This window comes from Pipistrellus kuhlii, unplaced genomic scaffold, assembly GCF_014108245.1.
Source record: "Pipistrellus kuhlii isolate mPipKuh1 unplaced genomic scaffold, mPipKuh1.p scaffold_m20_p_11, whole genome shotgun sequence".
Taxonomy (NCBI): Eukaryota; Metazoa; Chordata; class Mammalia; order Chiroptera; family Vespertilionidae; genus Pipistrellus; species Pipistrellus kuhlii.
The window spans coordinates 37,337,506-37,349,904 of record NW_023425416.1 but is presented as its reverse complement, the minus strand read 5'-3'; the positions used below and the strand labels follow the sequence as shown (position 1 = coordinate 37,349,904).

The following is a 12,399-nucleotide window of genomic DNA, read 5'->3' as shown; positions in this document are numbered from 1 at the left end:
TAGTCTGCTTAACTTTTTCTGTCAGAAGTTTATTTTCTTGTCAAAAAATATTTCCCCCCAAAACATTCCATTAGGATAAATATCTTTGTAACTAATCTCAGCACATCTCTATTTCCTTAGGACAAATTCTCAGAAGTGGAATTATTCACTCAAAAGTGGTGGTTACTTAACAATTATTTTGTTGGTTTTCAATGCATGTTGATGAATTGACTTCTAGAAAGGCTGTGTCAATTAACACTCCTGAAATCAATAACTGAATCTTCCCCGGATGCTCCCCAATGCTTCTGGATGGGTTCTACTTGTGTGCCTCCACTTCTGTCCAAGTGCTTCCCCAATGCCCACAGAGCCACGTGGCCACCACTATGACCCATCCTGTACTGTGTTCTCTGCGGAAGCAGTGTGTTTGTGGTAGAGGGGGGCGGGGGAGGTGTTTCAATGTCCTACTCACTCATGTAGAACAGCTAATCTAGCTCGACTAGGGAAGTTGTAAATAGAATTGTTAGGGCTAGATTCAGCTGTCAGAGCTATGCCCTGAATTTCAAAAGTGGGTGGTAATTTCCATAAATATGCCACTTCAAATACATGTACTCAAGGGAGCCCAGCATCTTACCCTCGCAAAGATAGGACACAGAACTGCGGGCCACTTAACACCCAAGAAACTTGAGACACATACCCAGAAAAGGGAGGCCGCAAAAAAATCCCAAAACATTTCACTAAAGTTGGAAAAAGACTTTTTCTAAGGATGAGCGCCATGTATAATAAATGAATGAATCTAGAAGGCTTTTCCTGAATAGCTGCCAGGAATGGAAATGTGCTATTGTAAGCCATCAATTGTGAAGGCTCTGGACTTTTAGGAAGGCTGTGGTGATTTCACCTGCACCACAATGAATTTTCCCATATCTGCACAATAGATGTTCACCTCCTCGATGGTTTCTTTTTGCTGAGTGACTATAACATGCCAAGCATTGTGTTACATGCCATGGACAGTGCGTGGTATAATCCCTTAGCCTTGACAGGTTTGGTCTAATAGAGAGTAAATGAACGATTAAAATATAACAGTAGTTCCCAGCCTTGACTATATATTAGAATTACCAGGGGAGTTTTCAACCATCCTAAGGCACAGATTTTTTTTTTTTTTTTAAACAAAATAGTCCCAGGTAAATCCAAATTGCAGCAGTTTGGGAACTACTGGAATTATAATAACAAAGACAGTTTCAAGGTTAGTCAGCCCAGGAGAAATCAAGGGAGGGTTCCCAGAGGAGATGACCAGGCTGTGATTTGACAGATAAATTGTTTCTTTCTATTGTGGGTTGAATTTGAATTGTATAAATGCTATGAATGAATCCCACACACACACCTCAACAGAAAAGGCATATGTATGACAAGAAATAATCATGTTCAGAATGTTCCACTTGTAGTAAAGAATTAAATATTTGTGCCTTCAGATACTCAAATATCACCCTCAAAATTGGTAATCTGTAGCTCTTTATTTCCTTCTTGTGGCCTATAACACTGAGAATAATGAGAGAGAGAGAGAGAGAGAGAGAGAGAGAGAAGGAAGGAAGGAAGGAAGGAAGGAAGGAAGGAAGGACGGAAGGAAGGAAGGAAGGAAGGAAGGAACGAGAAGAAGAAGAAGAAGAAGAAGGAGGAGACGAGGAGAGGAGGGAGGAGGAGGCGGAGGATTCTGAGTCAGGGAGAGGATTAGGAGAGGAGATACAGGAGAATACAGGAGCCTAAGACATACGAACGAAGACAGGACACTGCCTACACACATCCCCAACCCCCCCCAGTACCCTCCCAGATCACAAACGGACGCGCAAGGCCGCGATCTCCTCAGAACATCTTCCTCTGACCGTCGGCATACTCCCCTCCCAACAGCGCGACAGCGGGCGTGCGTGTTCACCACCTTGTTTAATCAGACTGCTAAAGCTAATCTTAAACTCTCCATGGCAAATTTTAGAATTATATATTACAGCCAGGATATGGCATCTATATAAAAGTAGATTCCTACAAGTGCTGGTAAGGATGTAGAGAAAAGGGAACCCTAGTACACTGCTGGTAGGAATGCAGGCTGGTGTAGCCATTATGAAAAACAACATGGAGTTTCCTCAAAAAATTAAATATGGATCTTCCATTTGACCCAGTGATCCCACTTCTAGGAATATATCCTAAGAAACCCAAAGCACCAATCAGAAAGAATGTATGCACCCCTATGTTCATAGCAGCACAATTTACAATAGCTAAGATCTGGAAACAGCTCAAGTGCCTGGATAAACAGTTGTAGTACATTTATACCATGGAATACTATGCAGCAGTGAAAAAGAAGAATCTCTTATCCTTTGAGACAGCATGGAGGGACCTGGAGAGTATCATGCTAAGTGAAATAAGTCAGTCAGAGTAAGACAAGTGTCACATGATCTCACTCATATGTGGAATCTAAGTAACAAAATAAACTGATGAATGGAGTAGATCCAGAGACATGGAAGCATGGAACAGAGTGGGGAATCTCAGAGAGAAGACAGGGGAGGTTGGGTGGGTGGGTGGGTGGGGTAGAAGGTAATCAAAGACCTTGTATGCATAGATGCGAAATCCATGGACAGAGACAATAGTGTGCTGAAGGCCTGAGGTGGGGGCTGGGGCAGGAGGAGGATAGAGGGGATTAAGAGGGGAATAATTAAAAATAAAAAAATAAAAGCAGATTCCTACTTTAATGCAACCTCTGGCCTTTTGATAATGTAACAAAAATACTTTGGAAAAGTTCATTAATGCTCCTCTTCCTGTCCCCCCCACCCCAACTCCCACCCCCACCCCTAAGACAGTGGGAAACAAGGGGGGAAGACAGCCTAATGGCTCCCCTTTCACTAGTCACTCTGGTATTTAAGGTAGCTTCAGAGTGCCTGGCCATTGATCTGCTCACTGTCATCCTGCTTAAATCAATAATCTATTAGTCCCTTTAAATTAGAGTTACATTCATCAAATGCCCTTGAGAGGCCTCAAACATTTTGTTCCTTATTCCAGGCAAGCACCATCAGTTTACGGAATGATAAAATTTTTGCTGGAAAACTCTGCAGGCTCAGCAGACAGTGTGCCCTGTAACAGCTCATTCAGCGATCTCGGGCAGGCCCAAAACGCAGTTTTTAGACTTCTCAAGGGGAGGGGGAGAAAGAGGCTTTGTGTCATGCAACCAGACAACTGCACGCCAGCCGTCCTGATGTGATTTCAGTTTGGGGAAGCAGCCTTTGAAGGAATGATTCGGGTCTGCCTTTGGCCTCCTGCTTGTTATTTATTTCCTTGCCCCCCTCATTGTCTTAGTGCTCTTTGGCGATTGCATCCCAGACATGCAACAGCAGCCCCCGACGGGGCATCTCAGCGGCTCACCAGATGGGCTGGCTTGCTTCGTCAGGGAATGGCCAAGACAGAGAACTTCTGCTTGGCTCCGGGGTCCCCCCCTGCCCAGAGCACAGTCAGCACCAGAGGTGCTGAGGGCGCTTCTTGGGGCTGTGAAAGGAGACAGTAAGCTGCCCAGACCTGCGTGGGCAGACACGAGCTCCCGGCCCTGGTTTCAAACAGCTCCATCCCTGCCACACAGAGATGGCTACCACTGAGGAAAACAAAGCTAGGATCACTTCCCCCGTGTAAAAACTCATTCCAGGTCTCGCTTGCCTCTGATTCAGAGGTGGGGAACATCTGGCCTGCAGGCCATCTAAGACCTTCAAAATCATTGGGTCTGGCCTACCAAGGCATTAGGGGTGAGGTAATCAAATGTTTGACCACATAGAGCAGGCTAATTTTTAGGTTGATAATCTGGTATGGGCCACGGATGATGTTATAAACATCCAAATGGCCCTTAGCAGAAAAAGGGTTCCCACATTAGTGCTTCTCAAAATGTGGTCCATCCAGACCAGCAACCAGCAACAGAATCCTGGGGACGGTGGGGTGGGCAGGCATTTGCTTACATTAGTTATTTTCATTCTACCTATGGTAAAGGACCATTTCTTATCCTTCTACCCTAAATCCATCAAGGATTCATCACATTTTTTCCCTAGGGGAAAAAAATATATGTAAATACAACGGATCTTTAGAAAAAAAGGAATTATGAAAAAGATGACCACAACACAATCTCCAACTTAGGAAACACATGCGAAGACAGCCTACTTCTCTGTCCAACTGCCGTACAAGTTTCTAAACTCTTGCTCTCGGCGTCTCCACCTGTGGTGGGCCGGCCAGGGGCAGGTTAGGGGAGGACAGGGCCACGGATGGCATTGTGCGGAGCACTGCTCCGAAGGACTTCGAACTCAGAGGGTGTTTGCAGGCAAAACAAAAACAAAGCAGAACCTCCACCGACTGAAACGGTGCCACGTGGAAGGCCAGCTCTCCCAGGGACCCGGCTTTCTTACACACCGCCTCCATTCCGGGGGTTCCTTCATACCCAAAATTCAAAAGAAAAAAAAGAAAAAGAAATGTACTGCCGTTGTCTGTTAAGAGGACTTGGCACTTACAAACTCCACTCACCTGAGAAAACAGCCTACGGGTCCTTGTTGTTACAACACACCTGAGTGTCATTTAAACACACAGAAAAGCCTCCGACAATAGCTCCCTTCACGATTCCTAACATGCCTGGCATTTTTTCTAAAGGTGAGATTAAGGAGCAGATAGCATTTTTGAGAGAGAGCTCAGTATACAGTCCGCCCCCCACCCCCCAGCCCCCACCCTTCCTTTGTGAGAACTAATTTACTGCCGGCTAAACCACGCTGACAGATTTCAGGATTTAGCTGCTCGCTTTATGAAAACACTGCCTTTTTGCTAGAACCTTCCACACGAAGACAGTATTTGAATGCACTCTCTGGGCAGCTGAGCCTTAAAAGAAAAAAAGAAAAAAAAGAAAAAAGGAAAAAAAAAAGTTGTAAAGCAAAAGGCATTTCCTGCAAGACCCCCAGGGAATGTGAGCCCAGCGCTCCAGACCCGATGGGAGGGAGGCATTTCAGCTAATTAAGAGGGGCCGGCAAAGTGTTGCATTTGGTCAAAACATTTCAGTTGGGCTTCATTTTTGTTGGCACCAAAGAGAGCCGGTCTGGATATTTTCCCCTCCTTCTTCTGTGGACTCACGGCAGGACTGCAGGGCCCAGGGCTCACATACATTAGGGGGAAAGTCAAAGGAAACGCCAAAGTTCAACCAAAGTACAAGTAATTAGAACCAGATTCTCCCGGGCGCGCATGCGTGTGTGTGTGTGTATGTGTGTGTGTGTATGTGTGTACGCGCTTTATTAAAATATAATTTACAGGCCTCCAAACCTTAGCGTGGGGGCCAAAGAACTCCACGTACTGTCGCTCATTTAATTTTCCTGTCGCCTCTTGGTGAGGGAGGGGGAGGGCGATCTGCTTTTAATCATCTTTTCAGGGGAAGCGATTTGGTTCCACACACACGCATGGGTTTGGGGTTTTGCAAACCTGCGAATCGCATTCTGAAATTAGGTAATTGCCGAGCAAGGAAAACTCTCCGCTGGAAGACGGCCTTGCCGCACACCGCGGCTGGCTTTGTTATTATTAAGCGGCTCCAAGATCAGTGCAGGGCTTGGGGCAGGCGAGGGGAAGGAGGGGGTGTTGGGAGAAGGAAAACATCACTGTGGGGCTTTGGCAGGCCTGACTCAGTAACCTGCCCATGACCCTGAGGCGTGTGTGTTTGCCCGGGTCACCGGGGACCCTGGCGGAGGGAGGGAGGGCTGGAGCGGGGCTCGGAGGATCCCTGCTATCCTGACCACAGGCAACAGGTGCGGGGCCCAACGCAGGGCCTGGGGGGGGGGAGAGACTCAGGTTTTCGGCTCCTTAGAGAAAGCCTTCTTTGGCAAAACACAGCCCAGGGGGATTGGGCAAAAGCAGGTTTTCAGCTTCACCCAGAAATGCCTGTCCATCACAGTAGGCATCGAACGAAAACCCTCAATGGATTCCTAGGAACACGAGCAACCTGGGGACAGACACCCTGACTCGTGGAAAGGTCTCGTGACTATCCTCACTCCCCCCTCTCCCCCATCCCAAGCATTGTGCTGAGTCAATCTGGCCTGGGAACCCGGCCGGCTTCCCTCCGCACAGGTCCTTACGAAACGCCCCACCTTGTTAAGTGCTTAATATATTAAGATCTTGGAGCTGGGCGTGTGTTTATGCTCACCAGAAACCAGAAGCCTGCGTTCTCTCCCACGGAATGTTGGCAGGGGCTCGGAGTTGGCAGGGGGTTCAAAGTTGCACCGGAAGAGCCTGAACTAATAGGATCTGCTATTGACCGAGCCCTCCCCGTGTGCCTGAGGCTGTGCTCGGGGCTTCATAGGCCTTCACTCACTTACTCCTCCCAAAAGCACGGGGAGGGGAGGGACCCGGAGCTCTGCCCCTTAGAATTAGGAAATTTAAAAAGATAGCACCCCTCTCGGCCTTTACTGAAGAGATTTAAATGGCTTCCTATACAATATACAAATCTTTAAAAAATAATAATATATATATATATTATTAATTGCTTTTTTACAGAGAGGAAGGGAGAGGGATAGTTAGAAACATCGATGAGAGAGAAACATCGACCAGCTGCCTCCTGCACACCTCCTACTGGGGATGTGCCCACAGCCAAGGTACATGCCCTTGATCGGGAATCGAACCCGGGACCTTCCAGTCGGCAGGCTGATGCTCTATCCACTGAGCCAAACCGGTTAGGGCCAATATACAATTCTTAGTTCACAAAACCCCACATTTTCACTCCTCGTTTTCCATCTCCCTCATTTATTTGCTCTGCTAGGAACATCCATGGGTATGATCTTATTTACCCAAATTTGTGAACTGGAGAATCGCGTCCCTTCCTTTCTTTTAATTCGTGGTTATAATTGTCCAGACACTGGCTGGAGCCCAGGCATGGCTGTTGTGAACAAGCTAGTTTGGGCCTTTAAAAGCGAGCGAGGGCGGATCAGTACCCACTAATCACTGTCCTGTAGCTACACCTGCCCGGGCTCCCGGCCAGCGGCAGGAATTATTTCTGGGACTGACTTTTACCATGGGAAGCGCTGTCATATTTTCATAAGGGACCGTGACACATTCAGCACCTACATTTCATTTTTATAATGTGCTCTCTCGCTTCGAGGGATAGAGCCGAAAATTATCTCATAGGTTGTGTTGGGTGACGTTTTTAACGTACGAGGCTCTCTATCACCATTTTCTAGGGCACACTCAGATAGCTCTGACAGGCTTCAAATAAATTCTCCCTTAAAATCACTTAACAGGCAGCCCCGTCTAAGTACTTATTAATGATCCGCACGGAGAGGCATCGGGCGTGGAGCTGTAGTAACTGAACAAATGCCGGCACGGGCCTCGGGAGCCGTGTGTGCACGGAGCTAATTGCACCGCGGGATTGAGGTCCCCCTGAAGAGCTTATCTCAACACCAAACGGCCCGGCTCCGTATTCCATTTCTAATCAGGGTTCCCATCATTCCTAAAGAAGCAATTATTGCACTAATAAACGACGTTCTGTTACCTGTTCACATTTCCTGTGCCCAAAGTAGATGAAAATAGGAGCATTAAAATGCGTAAGGCCTCAGATACACATTTCTTGGCCTCATGTTCTCCCCCCCCCCCCCCCCCCACCCACGTTGGTGGCAGCCCCGCAGAAAAGCAATGGGGAGAGGCTCTCTGGGACACTGAGGGAGAGGACAGGGAAATGATGCTTTGTCACATGGGAATCCTCACCACTCTTCTGCAGTCTGAGAAAGTTCAAGTGAAACTGCACCAGAACGTAGCCAAACCCCTCTTAACAAAACAACGCTCTGCTCACTCGGTTATGTTTGCCGCAGAGGGTCCTTTCGGTGTTGTGTTGTTGTGTAGGTATACACTCATATCAGTGGCTTCAAAATAACTCTGAAGCCAATTTAATCCCCATGGTGTGGATTCCGTTGGTTCCAAAAAAGAACGAAAACACCATGGACCTGCAGAAACTGGTGTGCGGCGGGGCAGTGATGGCAAGGGCACGGGTTTTGCTGCCAGAGGAACTGAATTCGAATCCCTCCTCTGTTACTTTTCTTCACAGCTCTGAGCCCCATCGGGAGGCCTGTGTGATGAAGCCCCAGTGTCTCCTTCCTGAAAATGCAGACACTCCTAACATTCCTGTTGGTGAGCTGGTGACAGGCAGGCATTATTTGCACTCACCCAGCACACACACAGTAAGTGCTTAATAAGTGATAGACAGCCCTGACTCCCCCCCATGCCCTTCCCCCACCTGCCGACACATTTCCCGTGTACTTTCTTAATATAGGGTAGCTGTTCTTTCTTTTCTTTTTTCTTTTTTTAAAATATATTTTATTGATTTTCCACAGAGAAGAAGGAAGAGAGATAGAGAGCTAGAAACGTCGGTGAGAGAGAAACATCGACCAGCTGCCTCCTGCACACCCCCCACTGGGGATGTGCCCGCAACCAATGTACATGCCCTTGACCGGAATCAAACCCGGGACCTTTCAGTCCGCAGACCAACGCTCTATCCACTGAGCCAAACGGTTTCGGCATCTTCTATTTTTTTTTTTTTTAATATATTTTTATTGATTTCAGAAAGGAAGGGAGAGGGAGAGATAGAAACATCAATAATGAGAAAGAATCATTGATCAGCTGCCTCCTGCCCACCCCATACTGGGAATAGAGCCCGCACCCTGGGCATATGTCTTGACTGGGAATCGAACTGTGACCTCCTGGTTCATAGGCTGATGCTCAACCACTGAGCCACACCAGCCAGCTGGGCTAGGGTGGCCGTTCTCAACCAACACAGATTCTGCCCCCCAAGAGACATGATGCAGTATCTGGGGAAAGTTTGGCTGCCATAATTGGGGGCCTCCACTGGCTTTTAGTGGGTACAGGCCAGGGATGTTCTAAATATCCCACAAGGCACAGGAGAAATCCCTCCATCCCCAACAACAACAACAACGACAATGAATTATCAGGCCCAGATGACACGTAGTGCTGAGGTTGAAAAGCCCAGGTATAGGGTAAGGATGCTTCTTGTGGGCAGACTTGAGGCAAAGGAGTGGAACAACAAGTGAAATAATTTTCTGTAGCACCGGGGAAGTGGAAACTGCACAGAAACGCCCTCGCCGATTGGCTCAGTTGGTTGGAGGGTCGTCCCATGCACCCAGTGTTTCCAGGTTCCATTCTCAGTCATGGCACATACCTCTGTTGCACGTTCAATCCCTTGTCTGGGATTGATGTTTCTCTCTAACATTAATGTTTCTATTTCACATGATGTTTCTCCCTGTTTCTCTCTCTCCCTGTTTCTCACCCCCCCTCACCCCCCTCAAATCAATGAACATATCCTAGGGTGAGGATAAAAAAAAAAGACAGGATGCCTACACTCAGCTCCTAACTCTGTCTCTAAGCAGTCACTTCTCCTATCCGAGCCTCAGCTTCCTAATCTGAGAAGCAAAGATGGCAAGTCTGCATACCACACTGCAAGGTCGACACTTTGTAAACTACAAAACTATAAAACCCCATAAAAAATGATAGATAACACTTCATTATTAGTGTATTTGAAAGGCAGGTATCCTAACCTGACTAATATTATTACCTTAGAAGATGACAGAAATATCTTTGGAGTCTAGTCTAATAATAACTCAGAGTATTAATAGCTAACATTCTGGAGCGTGCACCATAGGCTAGCCACCACCACCACTCTGCTCTGAGCATTTTGCACGTATTCATTCATTTGATTCCCATAATCATCCTATGAGACAGCTCCTCTTAGTAGTTCTTTTTTACAAGGAAGAACTGGAGACACAAGGCAGTTAGGCAACTTACTGAAGGCCACACAGAGCAGAGAACTGAAGGCAAATGGTCTTGGGTTCCAGAGAATGGATATGACCAGGTGTTGGGAGAAGACAATGACATCCTCTCTTTGACTACACTAGAGGTCCGATGCACAAAAATCGTGCACTTGGCGACGGGGTCCCTCAGCCCGGCCTGCACCCTCTCACAGGCTGGGAGCCCTTAGGGGAAGTCTGACCGACGGCTTAGGCCTGATCCACATCAATTGGATGTCCTCAGTGCTGCCCCAGAGGTGGGAGAGGCTCCGGCCACCACTGCTGCACTCGCCAGCTGTGAGCCTGGCTTCTGGCTTCCTTGTGGGAGTGCACTGACCACTAGGAGGCAGCTCCTGTGTTGAGCTTCTGCTCCCTGGTGGTCAGTGCACATCATAGCAACCGGTCATTTGGCTGTTCAGTTGATTTGCATATTTTATCATATAGGATAGAACTTTTCTGGCAAGAGGTTGGCAAAATCTCTGGCAGCAAATTTGAGACTATACCAACTAAGTCAAAGGCACACAGTTACCCCAAGATAAAGACCAAAAGTTAACCTGGAAAACTAAAAATGAAGCTAAGGGGACAGAAATAAAGCCTTTTTTTCTTTCCTTCTTTTTTCTTTCCAGTCATAGCAATAAAATAGGAAAGTCCCCCAGAAGCCAACACAAGAATTAGAAGTCTCTCTCTCCCCCCTCTCACATCTTCCCTGCTAAGAAACCAGCCCCCAGCAGGCAGAATGGCAGCAGCTAAGACCAAGGTTCCAAGGCCTTTGGCAGTGGTCCAAGGGCGTGTGACTACACCCTGTGAGGAGCAGCAACTCAGGCCAAATGTGGTCAGCAGTACTGCCGGCTGCTCCGGGCTCTGCTAGGGGGTGGGGGGCTCTGGACCAAGCCCCCTCCCTCCCTGCCCCTAAGCATATGTGGCACGAAAACGAAACTAGCATGGAGAATTGTTGCTGCCTGAAGATTTGGAATCCCCGAAAGAGGAGCTGACTCACTCTCTTCCCTGAGGTCCAGGGTGTGTAGGAGGAGTGACTACAGCAGAAAGGTAGTAAATAAATATGCCTTCCAAACCTTCTAGTTGACTAATAGGAAGATTCTGTTAGTGCTACAGTTAGGCAGAACAGATCAGTTCCAAAGCATACACTTGGGGATATTTTTAAAGATTCTTAAGTTTCTATATGGAATTGTTCAGATTAGAGAAACACTATAATATTGATTTTTTTTTTCTTTCCGAACAGTGGTTTTTCAATATTTCTTGATGTGAGAAGGTGAGAATTTCAAAGTGCTTTATTTTTAGTTCTGATGAAAGAAATCGCTAAGGAAAGCTTGGAAATATCAAAGAAATGTTCACCAATCTCCCAGCTATGAGCAGGCCGAAAGGCTTAAGTCTTTTGGGATATTCGTTCCTCCAGGGTACTTTCCTTCTTTCTGCAAATTGAGGCATGTAGTTGGAAGTGTGAACTCTGGAGCCAGCCTGCCTGGGTTCAATCTTGACTCTTCTACTTACTATCGATAGCTGTGTGACTTTGGGCAAGTTACTTAACCTCTCTGAACCTCAATTTCCCCTTCCATAAAATGATAGCATATCCCTCCTTAGATCATTGTAAGCATTAAACAGTAATGCGCTGTCAAGCACTTGACACATGCCTGTCACATAGCAGTATCAGACAGTTATCATCTTTACTGTATCAAGGGTCATTATTGTGTTGATGAATCTCAATGTACTCACCTTCCCGCCTTTCTCCTACCCATCAATCTCCTATCTTGATTTCCTAACCTTCACTTCCATTTCCCTATCAAAATAGTAGTCCCTCCTGTGCATGCTAATATGAATAAAACAAGTCCTCTTTGCCTCATTACACTCTCAACTGTCTCTTCCCAGCCTCTCAGGCAGTCATGTAAAGTATGGCAACGACCACCTCTTGGTTTTCGCAATCCATCCCCACCCCACAGGCCTAGAAGCCTCGGAAGCAGCTTCTTTAAACAACTCCTTACCACAGAAATCTGTCATGGGAGAGCCTTCCATAGTTGCTGTCAGCCCCAAGTGGCAGACCTTTGGATGGACTGAATGGAAGGCTGGGCAGCACGGGGCAGTCACTGCCACCTGACAACATCCAGCTGCTGGCAAATATTTATCGAGCACCTGGCAGGTCCGGAGACTGCGCTACATGCTGGGTTAGAGGGACGTTAGAAGACACTGTTCTTGGCCCACGCCAATGGACAACTAAAAATACCAGATGGTAAAATCGGCCCCAACCTGGAGGAAGGTCCTGACGGGTGCCCAGGGCTGCCATGACCTGGCATGTTACTTGCACTCACAGAGGCTTTAACTGCCTCGCCTATAAACACCCGGTGCTTAACAGAGTGTGTGGGATGTAGCGTGAGCACAATAAATGTGGCTTGAAAAAAATGAAGGAGTGAAAAGAATGAAATCTGCGTAGGAATCCTTCTATGCGGTATCAAAGGAATGGTGACAGTTTCAGCCAATTCAGCGGCATCTGCCAACAGCACATGCTATATGGTGGTGGGTGACTTGCGGTGTGTGTTTTCACTCACGTTACCCTGCTTGCTCTCTCGCGATAAAGGTGTGA

General features: G+C 47.1%; 1 protein-coding gene across 7 annotated transcripts in view; it reads right to left on the bottom strand.

The window, feature by feature from the left end:
- The window catches only part of RARB (retinoic acid receptor beta), a 617,794-nt gene that overhangs the window by 109,367 nt on the left and 496,028 nt on the right, over positions 1–12,399 (bottom strand). The window contains exon 1 of one of the 7 annotated variants that reach the window (XM_036431632.1): positions 7,184–7,188. The exons of 5 other annotated variants lie outside the window; for them this stretch is intronic. The gene's annotated coding sequence lies outside the window, so the exon portion shown is untranslated. Of the gene's footprint in view, positions 1–6,163; positions 6,256–7,183; positions 7,189–12,399 lie in introns of those variants that run through there. One more of the 7 variants, XM_036431631.2, reaches the window with a different exon arrangement.